This window comes from Podarcis tiliguerta (genome assembly GCF_965153285.1).
Source record: "Podarcis tiliguerta genome assembly, chromosome: 5".
NCBI classification, from domain to species: Eukaryota; Metazoa; Chordata; class Lepidosauria; order Squamata; family Lacertidae; genus Podarcis; species Podarcis tiliguerta.
The window spans coordinates 94282613-94295737 of record NC_139538.1 but is presented as its reverse complement, the minus strand read 5'-3'; the positions used below and the strand labels follow the sequence as shown (position 1 = coordinate 94295737).

General features: G+C 44.8%; 1 protein-coding gene across 7 annotated transcripts in view; it reads left to right on the top strand.

The window, feature by feature from the left end:
* A4GALT (alpha 1,4-galactosyltransferase (P1PK blood group)) overlaps positions 1 to 13125 on the top strand; it is a 56494-nt gene that overhangs the window by 36946 nt on the left and 6423 nt on the right. Inside the window, exon 1 of one of the 7 annotated variants that reach the window (XM_083440917.1) lies at positions 5947 to 6237. The exons of 5 other annotated variants lie outside the window; for them this stretch is intronic. The gene's annotated coding sequence lies outside the window, so the exon portion shown is untranslated. Of the gene's footprint in view, positions 1 to 5946; positions 6238 to 12681; positions 12798 to 13125 lie in introns of those variants that run through there. One more of the 7 variants, XM_083440919.1, reaches the window with a different exon arrangement.

Genomic DNA, 13125 nt, shown 5'->3' with positions numbered 1-13125 from the left:
CTCTGGTTTCCGTCACAGTGTCCCGTTGCACCAGAAGCAGTTTAGTCCTGATGGCCACACGAGCTGGAAAGCTATCTGTGGACAAATGCTGGCTCCCTCTGCCTGAAAGCGAGATGAACTCCGCAACCCCATAGTAGCCTTTGACTGGACTTAATCGTCCAGGGGTCCTTTACCTTTTACTGCCTTGGATTGTGGAGGCAGAGCATAGAGAGGAGAACCCCACCAGATCCACTGCCTGTTTTAATTTTGTAAAGGCCATAGGTCCCTTGGAGTTAAACAATGGCAACACTCTGAGAAGGTAATCCTTTTTGTGCTACCAGATAGGCAATCCTGTATAAAATTGGTGCAGAATTGGTTCTGTTTTTGCTGGCCGTGAGTCCCAACCCTGACAAATGGAAATCTTACTCTGGCTTTGGAGATTCTGCATGGAATTGCCTGTGATCCACGCGACGGTCACCTCCAGACTGGATTATTGTAACTCGCTCTACGTGGGGCTGCCCTTGAGACTGACCCAGAAAATCCAGCGGGTGCAGAATGCTGCAGCGAGATGCCTTATGGGGTCTTCACTGCGAGAGCACATTCACCCGGTGCTATACCAGCTACACTGGCTCCCGGTGGGGTACAGGATCAGGTTTAAGGTGCTGGTTTTAACCTTTAAAGCCCTATATGGCCTAGGACCCTCGTACCTACGGGACCGCCTCTCCTGGTATGCCCCACAGAGAAACTTACGGTCTTCAAATAAAAACATCTTGAAGGTCCCAGGCCACAGAGAAGTTAGGCTGGCCTCAACTAGAGCCAGGGCTTTTTCGGCCGTGGCTCCGATCTGGTGGAACACTCTGTCACAAGAGACCAGGGCCCTGCGGGACTTGACATCTTTCTGCAGGGCTTGCAAGACAGAACTGTTCCACCAGGCCTTTGGCCAGGGCACAGCCTGACTCCTTCCCCCGGCAATCTTCGCAGAGCTCTGGTCCAATGGTTGCCAGTGGCTTGAATTAATTAATTTTATAATTGAATGATTTTAGAGTGTTGTTTGTGCTGTACTTTTGTACTGTTTTATTGTTGTTAGCCGCCCTGAGCCCGGCTTCGGCTGGGGAGGGCGGGATATAAATAAAATTTATTATTATTATTATTATTATTATTATTATTACAGAGCTCTAGGGAAGGACCTACTTTTGTGGAAGAGGGTGCACTTTGCATGCGTAAGGTCTCAGTTGCACCTCGTGCTTGTTCAGATGTTTGCTTGTCCCATTGCTCTCCCACAGGTATATTTACTGCTGAACTGGTGCAAACACCAATCATGTTTAATGTGGTTTGATATCTGTTCTGATGTGGTGCTACAGAGTGGGACCCCTGACCATTAGGTCCAGTCATGTTCGACTCTGGGGTTGCGGCGCTCATCTCGCTTTATTGGCCGAGGGAGCCGGCGTACAGCTTCCGGGTCATGTGGCCAGCAGGACCAAGCCGCTTCTGGTGAACCAGAGCAGCGCACGGAAATGCTGTTTACCTTCCCGCCAGAGTGGTACCTATTTATCTACTTGCACTTTGACATGCTTTCAAACTGCTAGGTTGGCAGGAGTATCTTTGTGCAAAACAGTTGTAGCCCTGGGGACGGGAAGGTGTCTAACAAACTTCGCTAAGTAAAGAATCTTTGTCTGCTGAAACACAAATGTTTAGCCAGCATAAAAGAAAACTTGCCCAGGCAACTGTCTCTAGCTTATATTGGCCTCCCTCTAAACACAGGGCTTTGTAAGGTATGCAACATGGGACAGCGAAAATCTTAAAAAGAAAGGCTGCCTGCACACATTCCACTGACTGGGTAAACATCCAGATTGAAATTCCATAGAGCAGTTGAGCTCTGACTTTAGCATTAAAAACCTTGAGGGCAGAAGGGATGTGTTGGTTACCTCTTGTTACAAAGAAGCGCAAAATGGCCTGCGTGGACACCTTGCTGGCGTTTGCTGCCCCTGCGCAGTGCGAAGACCCCCGGAGCCTGTGATGGAAAGTGATCCCCAAATACTCTCATTTTTTTTGCACTTGGGCAAAAAAAATGAGAGGCACAAATACAAGATGGGTGACACCTGGCTTGAGAGCAGTACATGTGAAAAGGATCTAGGAGTCTTGGTTGACCACAAACTTGACATGAGCCAACAGTGTGACGCGGCAGCTAAAAAAGCCAATGCAATTCTGGGCTGAATCAATGGGAATATAGCATCTAGATCAAGGGAAGTAATAGTGCCACTGTATTCTGCTCTGGTCAGACCTCACCTGGAGTACTGTGTCCAGTTCTGGGCACCACAGTTCAAGAAGGACACTGACAAACTGGAACGTGTCCAGAGGAGGGCAACCAAAATGGTCAAAGGCCTGGAAACGATGCCTTATGAGGAACAGCTAAGGGAGTTGGGCATGTTTAGCCTGGAGAAGAGGAGGTTAAGGGGTGATATGATAGCCATGTTCAAATATATAAAAGGATGTCACATAGAGGAGGGAGAAAGGTTGTTTTCTGCTGCTCCAGAGAAGCGGACACGGAGCAATGGATCCAAACTACAAGAAAGAAGATTCCACCTAAACATTAGGAAGAACTTCCTGACAGTAAGAGCTGTTCGACAGTGGAATTTGCTGCCAAGGAGTGTGGTGGAGTCTCCTTCTTTGGAGGTCTTTAAGCAGAGGCTTGACAACCATATTGTCAGGAGTGCTCTGATGGTGTTTCCTGCTTGGCAGGGGGTTGGACTCGATGGCCCTTGTGGTCTCTTCCAACCCTATGATTCTATGATTCTATGATTCTAGTTGAATTCAAATACCTGCTGGATGTGTTTCTCACCAAAAACTATATCTCTTATGAGAATTCCCAAAGACCATTATTTTGCATTTATCGAAATTCATACTCATTTTCATTCTAGACAGTTGATACAGGCATTTAACAAACGCTTTAAGCTAATTATAGTCCGTGAGAGCAGAATCATATCATCATCATCATCTGCATATAGGAGAATGGGAATTTTTGATGCATTGAGTTTTGGGCTGTGAGCATCCACCAGTTTTAGTAATGGGCAAGGTCATTTAAGAAGAGATTAAAAAGAGAGGGAGCAAGAACACAACCCTGTTTCACACCTTGATTTATAACAACAGGGTATGACACCTCGTCCCCTGGAGTTATTCTTTTATGACAGGTATTATTTACGTAAAGCTTTTTAATAAGGTAAAGTAACCTAGGGTCTAAGCCCAGTGACTCCACTTTGGACCATAACAGCCCCCTGTCGACTGAGTCAAAAGCAGCCTTAAGATCTAAAAAGGCCACATAAAGGCCTTCTTTATGGTTCTGCATGTACTTGGTGGCTAAATGGGATAACACTATACAGGTATGATATTGTTCATATCAAGCCATGTTGCTAATTTGGATAATAGATATTTTGCATACAATTTCCCAATATTTGACAATAGGCTTATTGGTCGATAGTTGGAAGGTAACTTTTTGTCCCCCTTTTTAAAGATTGGGATAATTATGGATTTCTGCCATGAATTAGGCATAATTCATGTTCTGCCATGAATTAGGCATAATTCATAAACAGTTCTGTCCACCACAATGAATAGTTCCGCTAGAATCAGAGCCCACCAGTCTGGCTTGGCTTTAATGAGTTCAGACGGGATGGCATCAGGGCCTGCAGCTTTGCCTAGTTTTATCTGAGCCGAAGTTCAGTTTCTTAGGTGGCCTGTGCAAGTGAGAATGGGGCAATTTGGTTATTAGGATGTCGAATAAGGATTCAAATTAACGAGCATACACTATCGTCTTTCCAAACCTTGGTGTATTCTGATCTTGTGATTCACTTGATCCCAGTAGGGAGTGGTGAACTTTCTCCAGTAGCTAGAGTCACTTGGTTTGAGGAGAAAATAATACTGGACTAAATGGACCAGTTGTCTGATAGAGTACAATATAATTTAGTGTCTTCAAATACTTCAAAGACTACTTTTGCAGCCCTAAGGGCTAGATATATAATTTTTAATTGATATAGTCTATGTCTCTTGCTGCTGTGTGACCCTTGCTCCCTGCACTCCATCCCAGTCAGTGGTGGCAGCATTGCTGTGGCTCTTCCCAGCTGAATTCAGCATCAGTACCAAACCCTATGCTTGTGTGTTGCTGTAGCAACGGTTGTCTTAGAAGATGCTGTACAATGCACTGCTGCTGCTGCTGTGAAACAGTATGTTTTGCACACTGCCACATTTACGACTCTGAACCAAAAACAGACCCCTGTGTTGCAATAAGAACCAATCACAACAACACAAACACAACCCGTAGGCTAATAGTTAGTAGGTAAAGGTAAAGGTACCCCTGACCATTAGGTCCAGTCACAAACGACTCTGGGGTTGTGCGCTCATCTCGCTCTATAGGCCGAGGGAGCCGGTGTTAGTCTGCAGACAGCTTCTGGGTCATGTGGCCAGCATGACTAAGCTGCTTCTGGTGAACCAGAGCAGCACATGGAAACACTGTTTACCTTCCCACCGGAGCGGTACCTATTTATCTACTTGCACTTGACGTGCTTTTGAGCTGCTAGGTTGGCAGGAGCTGGGACCGAACAACAGGAGCTCACCCCGTTGCGGGGATTTGAACCGCCAACCTTCTGATCAGCAAGCCCTAGGCTCTGTAGTTTAGACCACAGCGCCACCCGCATCCCTAATAGTTAGTAGAGAATATATAATAGAATAATGATACCATTCAAATTATAGGAATAAGCCAATCAAAATTCATATGTACAATATAACAGAGTGGTAGCGAGGACCGTCAAGCCGTGTGTTCAGAACAGATGTCTAAGGACAGTCTCACAATAGTTTTTCAAAGGTTTCAACAGAAGACGTCTCAAAAGCCTCAAAAGGACAGTATCTCCTGAATGATACTACTATTTCGTAATAGTCTTTATCAGCTGGAAATAAGATACAAGGCATACAACAGATGAACTGAGCTACCTGCATACATTGTATAATAAAGCAGAATATACAAAACAGAATATAAAAAAGGTTACATACCTGATACTTTTCAACAGAATATGTAAGTAAGATTCATGCTAATATCAGTGCTCACTAGATAGTGTAGCTGCTGATACTTGCAACACAAAATGCATAGGACATATGAAGCAAGCCTCAGGTGTATAACGATATACTTAAAGGAACAGTATGGCCTATACAGCATACACAAACTAAGTGGACCCATGAAAATCAAATATATGGAGGAATAGCATTAAATGTTTCATTTAAACATTGCTGCACGCATCATTTGTTGTATGTTTAAACCATTTCATACTATTCCTCCATATGCAACCTTTTAAAAAAAATTCTGTTTTGTGTATTCTGCTTTATTATACAATGTGTATGCAGGTAACTCAGTTATGACTCTGCTTATGACTCCAGCAACAAGAGATGGAAACTGGAGTAACAGGCAGTGGAAGAGTGAAAACCTCGCTACACACACCAAACCCACGCAATGTGCTTCAGTGTGTCCACACTGGAGTAACATGCCAATTCATGTTGGATTATTTCTTCTTCTTCTAGAGGATTATCTGCAGATCGGGAAAATCTGATTTAATGTTGGGGGGGGGGACATGGGGGCTGCCATTTTGATTAGGACAACATTGTGTGGGTGATATGAAAAGCATGCACACCAGAAGTGCATCATATCCGCTCTAAACTGCTGTGTGCACACATTCCCTGGCCCCTAAGGCAGGACGCTGATTTTCTTTGTTTGAATTCCTTGTGTGTGTGTTTATGTATGGTTTTTATACTACAGTTTTGGCAGCACTTTCGTGCAGCATTTTCCCCCTCATGATATTGTTTGCTCTTTTATGTTGTACGATGCTTACCAATTATTTAAATTTTATTAAGACGTTTATAAATGCTTTTAAACAAATAAGTAGTTATTAAATTCTGTGGGTGCTTCCGGGAGGAGGGTTCTTTTTCACACTAATTATTAAAGAATGCTGAGAAGAACTTTCCCTCTGAAAGCACTCAGATAAAGAGAAGTAAGAATACAGTATTGGGAGGCATTAAAGTGAACCAACGGCCAGCAAGAGAAAGAGGAACTTAGACATGCAAATCGTAGTTCCAAAAAACCACACATCTACCCAGGGCTGAGATCAAGCATTCATGCCTCATCAGAATCTATTTCTGCTGGATCAGATCTGTACCTACCTTCTTTACAGAAAGCAATGGAAAGTCACAAAGAATGGCCCTGCTGAGCTTAAGCGACAAACTGTGAGTCCTTCCAGGTGGCATTTTTCCTCATATCGTGCATGCAAGTTATTTTGTTCATTTGCTCTGCAGCATTCACACGATGTCCTTGGCACTAGAATCAGTCCAACTAGACACCACTGTTTGGGAATTTAACATGAGCTGCAAAAATGTTATTAGCTGCACAATGGAGAACTTTGGAATTGCCTACATTGTAAGAATAGCAGGATGAAGTGGGTATCTGAGCTTACTGAAAAAGTAAGGTCAAAAGTCAGAACAGTTTGAAAGTTCATGGTCATCAGTTCTAGGAAATGTAAATAAAACTTAGTGCTATTTGAAGGATTTTAATTTTTAAAAAATATAAATAAGATTTGAAAAAAACATTACATGACTAAATATAATTTTGGGGAGAGAGAAACAATTAAAAATATTAGGCTGTATGCACACACACACACAATTAGTTGTAATTATTACTTTGTTGTTTTCTTGCCTTTGTGTATGCATTTATATTTAGAATAAAATACTTTTTAGAAATCCTGTTGCCAGTAACCCGTTTGTAGAAAGGTGCTGCCAATTTTGATTCTCCCCATTCCTCAGTTTTTCCGATCTTAAATTCAGTTCTCCACATTTCTGCAGCAATTTGTTGTCTTTTTTATTTAAAAAATCCTCAGTACTTTAATGTGAAATTTTCCCAATAAAGACATTTTTGTATGCCATAATGTACACATTTTTTTCAGGCAATTTCTCCCAGCACACTGCACTTTTGATATGTTATTGTCATTAATATAAATACGGTTGTGCTTATGAATACTTTCCCCACATATATGCATTTTTTGTAAATGGTTGTTTGGAGAACTACATTTCAAAGTTCAGACCAGTGCATATTTTGAAGAACGGCTGTGTTTTGGTTTTTCCTGTCATGTTACACTTGGCCTTAAAAGTCTTAAATGAGTCAAATACAGTGGTGCCCCGCAAGACGAATGCCTCGCAAGACGGAAAACCTCCCTCCCCTCGATGATTTCAAGAAGCAGGGAGAAAACAAGAAAGCTTTTGCTTATGATTTATTCAGTCATTATGGTGGCAGACAGAGAATCCAGTCCTTTCTCCATTATGGAGTTGCTCACTCTGGCTCCTCCCTCTTCCCTCTTTCCCAACAGCCTCTGACCCTACAAAGACCCCCCCCCAGTGGACAAACACCTCTGCATTCGTTGCTCTTGCACCCTTAATGAATGTCGCATTCTAGAGGATGGAGGATCATGTCTACTGAAGTGTCCGCTGGCTGCTCTATCTCCCCCGCTGCTTCTCCTAACTCCTCATAACTTGGCTGGTTGCATGTCTCTGCCTTGTTATCTCCCTCTCAGCTCAGCTACAGGAGAAGTTGGGGCTGGCGGCGATTTCCACCATTCCTCTTCCTCTTCAGTCCCTGACAGTCAATCTTCATTACATCATTCTTGCATTTTCCTCCCGCACTTTTGGCAGCTGGTTGATTGCAGTCCATTGGCAATCCGGGAGTACCTCTTGATTAATGCCAATATTCCAGATTAAGGAGGAACCAAGCACAAATCATGCTGGAGACGGAGGCTCGTCCATGGCAGGGACACACGCCCAGGTGGCACCCGTTCTGCCTTTCAAGTTGGCAGACACAGGCTTGAGTGGCACAGCGGGATGCAGTGAACTCCCCAGACCCCACTGGGGAGCATTGAGGCATACCTGGGCTCTCTTGCACCCTTGGCAAGGAATGCATCATTGCCCCCCTGTCCTCCGCACCTTCCTTCAAACCCTTGAGAGCTGCTACCAGTCAGTATAGATGACACTGATGGTTGGGTGATCCAACTCATTTTGAGGCAGCTTCCTATATTTCCTAAATTATTTGGAGGGGCATTTTCAGGCAGGGTGAATAATGATTGAGTCTCTTTTTACTTTACTCTCAAACACACCCACGTGGTGGTGGTGAGGAGAGAGAGGACTCTGCTAGTTGGAAGAGGGTGTTAATTTGTCCAGGTGTTTTAAGCAGTGCCAGTGAGCCCAGTCAATCCTCAACTATGGGCAAAGAGAAACCCAGCTTCACCTGTCGTCTTTGCAGCTCCATTGCTCAGGCCCTGCCACACACACACACACACACACACACACACAGATAGAGCGGAAGCTGTTGCTAATTCTATTGATGCAAAGATGGTCATAGAATCATCATAGAGTTGGAAGAGACCACAAGGGCCATCGAGTCCAACCCCCTGCCAAGCAGGAAACACCATCAGAGCACTCCTGACATATGGTTGTCAAGCCTCTGCTTAAAGACCTCCAAAGAAGGAGACTCCACCACACTCCTTGGCAGCAAATTCCACTGTCGAACAGCTCTTACTGTCAGGAAGTTCTTCCTAAGGTTTAGGTGGAATCTTCTTTCTTGTAGTTTGGATCCATTGCTCCGTGTCCGCTTCTCTGGAGCAGCAGAAAACAAACCTTTCTCCCTCCTCTATGTGACATCCTTTTATATATTTGAACATGGCTATCATACCTCCTCTTCTTCAGGCTAACCTCCTCTTAACCTCCTCTTCTTCAGGCTAAACATGCCCAGCTCCCTTAGCCGTTCCTCATAAGGCATCGTTTCCAGGCCTTTGACCATTTTGGTTGCCCTCCTCTGGACACGTTCCAGTTTGTCAGTGTCCTTCTTGAACTGTGGTGCCCAGAACTGGACACAGTACTCCAGGTGAGGTCTGACCAGAGCAGAATACAGTGGCACTATTACTTCCCTTGATCTAGATGCTATACTCCGATTGATGCAGCCCAGAATTGCATTGGCTTTTTTAGCTGCCGCGTCATGCTGGAGACAAGTGCCTCCTGCATGGGGCAGTGGGTGCACACTCACAATATTTTTGCCACTCCCTGGGACTGTGCCCTTGGCGGGGGTCAACCTTACCAATGGCTAGGTATGCCTCTGAATGAGGTGTGCTCTAGTTCAGGTGATCACTCCCGCACACGTCTGCCATTGTGCTTCCTTTTTTCTTATTCTTTTTTCTTTGCTTGCCAGTTCCCAAAGGTGTGACCTGGTGTTCTCTGAACGCCCAAGCATGACGTTTCTTACTGATCGATTTCATAAAGTCCAATGCACTGTTTGACTGTAAAACGAATAAATAAAAACCAACACCTTTCCCCCATGAAGCAGCCTTTACTGTAGAATAGTTGACCACTTTTTTTAAAAAAAACATTAGAAGTCATGCATAAAAATTCTTTCCTCCCATGTCCTCCCACCAGTTCCCCCCCATCATTCAGAAAACTCACATTTTCATATGTTCATACATGTATATGCTGTCTTTCCACAGTTCAAACCACGCTCAAGGTGGCTTGCAACAAGAAAAAATACTGTTACCTGCCACCCCAATCTCTGCCGAACAGTAGCAAGATTCCAGGGGTCTTGGCACTTAACCAAGATTTGTGTTTCGCTGGAATGAGACATTGTGGAGTCTGTAGTGTCTTTAAGAAATGTGGATGACGTACACATATTTACACCTGAGGTTTGATGGATGGAGGGAGTGCACAGCATTACACCCCAAGGCTGTTTCTTGTTGCTCCCCTCATAGTTTCAGCAAGAAGCCAGCCGTGAAACCTACTCTCTTCATGCAGCCTGTCCCAGCCAGCACACAGGAATTTCTCCCTGCCTTCCGCCAAAACTCTGTTTTAAAAGGACACATTATTTCCTGCGGTCGCAGGGCTTTATTTCCCTGCACACTGGCAGCCTCCCCCTCACATAATCAAACACTGAAATCCTAAACCTGGGTTTTGTCTCAGAACTGGCACCTTTCTTTCCCAAATGTTGAAATGTGGCACTTACTTCCTTAACAACTTCATGGTGAGTACCGGCACCGTTTTTACTTAGAAAAAGAGCACTGGTTGTAAACAATAAATGAAACATAAAAAAATGAAGAACCAAATTGAGCAATTTCCACATAAATATCAAGATCTAAAATAAAGATACAAAAAACCAACAGCCTCTTTCAACCAGGATAGTCCTACATCAAGAATTGCCAGTGTCTCTGTGAATAAGGAACTGGGATATATGTACCCATAAAGCGTGTTCTCCAATAAATGAGAGCACGTGTTGCGGTGTGGGCCACCGGGCCAGGCCTCTTGTTGCCAGGCAGGTTAATAGTTGTTGCCTGGCATTGTGATTGGATAACCGGGTTGCTGGGGCAAATTTTATGTTGCAAATTGGGTGGGTGGCACCATAGTCTTTAAATATTGGTGCACTCTGGTTTCTCTTTCTCTTTGCAGAGTGCATCGGATCACCCGCCCGCCCGCCCTCTTTTCCGGTTGACCTTGCTTTGCCTGTCATGGGGTCGTCTGCCTTGGCGCAGGGGCCTAGTAGGAATTTTGCCATTTGGTGATTGGCTGTGCCATTTGGTTTTTGCCTACTACTCTGCAATTCGTCACAACTTGTAAGTTGCGGTTAGGCATTGGTTATAATATGCTGGTGGTGGAGGGGTCAGGATAGGCTGTGCCTGCCCCTCCTATTGCGCTGAAGGGAATTCCGTTAAAGGAATCCTGGGACTTGCCACCATTTCGTCCAATCCCTGTCATGGGACCAGGGCCGCCCAATCCCTGTCATGGGAATCCCTGTCATGGGACTAGGGCCGGCAAGCTTTCGGGGAGCTGCTGGGGTGAGCGGCGTGGGTCCGACGCTTAGCTAAAATGACCCCCAAGTTTGACTTTCCCTTCTACTGGCTACCGATCGGACCTCGGGATGTCAGTTCTGTCCCAGGCGGGGGGACAGATAGTCATAACCAATGTCTAAACAACCACTCACTGATTTTGTATTTTAATAAAGTTGTGGCCAAAATAGTGCCCAAAAACCAAAACTAAAATTACGTGTTATGTGTGAAGTTATTTGGGGGTGGCCTGGGGACCTATACACGCAAATAAGCTTGGGACATGTTCACTACCAGGGGGCTGTCTCTGCTTGCTAAAACCACACTTGGCTTTTGCATGCTCCAAATTGTACAGCCCAGCCACAAGGAGACTTTCCCCTACAATATGACCTTTTTTTGTTTTTTGGCTTGATGTCCTCATGACTAAGGAACAGGGTGTGCACTCCAAAATAAGCTTTGGATCATCACAGATCATGCATCCCCTCCACCATGGAGATTATCTACTAAGGAGCAGTGGTATGGCAGTACATTCTGAAGAGCAGGAAGTCTTCATGACAGCCATCATAGGCACACCCCTTCTAAGATCACATAACAAAAGTGAATTTTTGACCAATGTAAGCATTATGGCTTCAGTACCAACCCAACTTCTATAAGTGACTTGTAAAAAAGCAAATGTTGGACTCAACATGTTACTTGGAAGGGACAGTCTCACAGAAGAGGATGTGTAGCTTGTGGAGTAGCTAAATGTTAGCAGACCTTGGAGCCTGAGTGAATCTGATTGGAATAATCACTTAGTTTCTGGAATTCAAAGGCTTTATTTATGCAGTAACTATTTAGAGGAAAGGGACGCGGGTGGCGCTGTGGGTAAAAGCCTCAGCGCCTAGGGCTTACCGATCGAAAGGTCGGCGGTTCGAATCCCCGTGGCGGGGTGCGCTCCCGTGGTTCGGTCCCAGCGCCTGCCAACCTAGCAGTTCGAAAGCACCTCTGGGTGCAAGTAGATAAATAGGGACCGCTTACTAGCGGGAAGGTAAACGGCGTTTCCGTGTGCGGCTCTGGCTCGCCAGAGCAGTGATGTCACGCTGGCCACGTGACCCGGAAGTGTCTCCGGACAGCGCTGGCCCCTGGCCTCTTGAGTGAGATGGGCGCACAGCCCTAGAGTCTGTCAAGACTGGCCCATACGGGCAGGGGTACCTTTACCTTTACCTTTATTTAGAGGAAGTGTGGAGGTGTATGTCTCAACAAGTTGGGAGAGAACAAAAAAATTGGCTCTGCTTTTAGGAGTGGAGTTTGACAGGCAACGGCAAACAAATGCTGGCTAGATTGCTACACACAGACGCTCTAGTGTTTTAAAGAAACATATGCATTAACTACAAACTCAAGATAAGGGAGTGTATTTGCTTTCCTCCTTTTTCTAAGTGGAAGGGGGCCTGCTAGAAAAAATGATGTCCAAAAACAGTGCTTTGCAGTAGAGCCACTCAAGGGGAATCCAAAAGTATTTTGGGTGACCCAAAACTTTTTTTGGGGGGTACAGAAATATATAAACTTTATTCAGAGTTCTGATGCAGTGTCAAATAGGGAATTGGATCCAGGAACCCTCTTCAGTCTCCAGTTGTAGCAGTGAGGCTTGCAAAGCAGGGCAGGGTACAAATTTAATGAATAAAAACAACAGAAGTAGCAAATTATCTTTTTCCTGTCACAGAAATCAATGTGGTCTTTTTAGTTGTGGGGGTAGTGAGAGTGGTTTGTTTCTTTAAGACATATGTGCTCTGGGTGTGGCTCTTTCTATAGCTGTGCGCAAACCATTCAAAACCTTAGTATTGCCTGAGTGATAAGTCCTGGCTGCTATGCCAAGTTGTTGAGCTTTAATTCATAAATCAATATTGCTATTTGAGTTCTCCTGCTTCCTGGTATGACGGCAGACCCACTGCAAGGTTTCCTCGCACAGTGAGTACCCTTCCCACCGGATACTGGGTGGTACCGTTTGTCTTGGGAGATAATGGGGGGCTGTGCCTTGGGGGGATATTACAGTGGCAGATAAAGCTGCTGCTAAAAGAATAGATTCAGGGGTCAATGGAACAGTTGGCAACCCTACGCCCAACTGCCGAGACTCATGCTAAAAACTCTCTTAATAATCCTTCCCCGCCCCGAAGAAACAAGCGGGTTGAAAATGGCTTTGAAGCAGAAAATGGAGCCAGTCTGGGGTTAGGAAAAATGATAAAAAAATACTTTACTATTCTGCAAGGGAAACTAAGACCATTATTACCGGTACTCC